This window comes from Mandrillus leucophaeus, unplaced genomic scaffold (assembly GCF_000951045.1).
Source record: "Mandrillus leucophaeus isolate KB7577 unplaced genomic scaffold, Mleu.le_1.0 Scaffold751, whole genome shotgun sequence".
Classification (NCBI taxonomy): domain Eukaryota; kingdom Metazoa; phylum Chordata; class Mammalia; order Primates; family Cercopithecidae; genus Mandrillus; species Mandrillus leucophaeus.
Window position 1 is genome coordinate 419000 of NW_012108153.1, and position 478 is coordinate 419477.

The window sequence follows — 478 nt, forward strand, 5'->3', positions numbered from 1 at the left end:
CTCCGGCGCTGTCTCTCTCTGGGTCTTGTTCGCTGTCTCGGAGCTCTCCCTGCTCTGTCTCTTTCTCTCTCTGTGTCTCCCCATGTCTCTGTAGCTCTGGCCCTCTCTCTCCCTGGGTCTCTGGTTCAGGGGGGTCTCTGTCTCTGTCTGAATCTCTGTCTCTCTCTCTGTGTCTTCGCCTGTCCCTGTCTCTGCTGCCCCATCCAAGCCCTGCTCTCAGGGTGGGGAGAACAGGTTCTACCCTCTCTGAGGTTCTCCTCTCGCTCATCGGCTTCCTCTGACCCGGTCCCTAAGGGGGAGCACCAGGCACTGCCCAGGAAGGAGGAGGGAGCACCAGGCTGCAGACCCCCATGCGGCCTCCATCCGAGAAGGCCCTCCTGAGTTGCCTTCTCCCCACAGCCCGCCTTCTGCACAAAGCCAGTGTTCTCCCTGCAGCCCACCTTCTCCCCACAGCCCGCCTTCTGCAGCCCACCTGCTC